The sequence below is a fragment of the Tarenaya hassleriana genome, unplaced genomic scaffold (genome assembly GCF_000463585.1).
Source record: "Tarenaya hassleriana unplaced genomic scaffold, ASM46358v1 Cleome132, whole genome shotgun sequence".
Classification (NCBI taxonomy): Eukaryota; Viridiplantae; Streptophyta; class Magnoliopsida; order Brassicales; family Cleomaceae; genus Tarenaya; species Tarenaya hassleriana.
Genome location: NW_010963717.1, coordinates 197,170 through 197,703, shown reverse-complemented (window position 1 = coordinate 197,703; position 534 = coordinate 197,170).

Here is a 534-nt window from a genome sequence, read left to right as displayed (position 1 = left end):
ACACGACGCAGGTTAGGGGAGATTCAAAAGAAAACCCTAATCTGGGTCAACGAGGAAATAAAACGGAACAAAAATTCTCCAGGCTTCCCAGAAAAAGGACAAAAAAATCAGCTTCGTTATCTTAATATATATTCTCTAAAAACTTGTAGAGGAACTGCCATTTGTCAAGTGGTGGCGGGTTGAGGCCACGTGGAGCTGACGTGTACATATCATCCTGCCTTTCATAAATTTTCCTACACAAGACAACTCAAAACTCAAGATTCTATAGTTAGTTCATTGTCTTGTCTTTTTTTTTTTTTTTGGTTATTATTTTGACGCGAAAAAATTAAAATACTAAAGATTTTTGAAATAAATTTTTTTGTTGGAAAAAAAAAAAAAAAGAAATTCTGGGTCAGATCAAGGATGATTCTACAAAAGATATTGGGCCGGAATGATATGAAGAGTACCCAAGAGGGCCCATGTACTATAACATGGCCCAACGACACATGCTATAAGTCCCCCTTGACAATATATATATATATATATATATATATA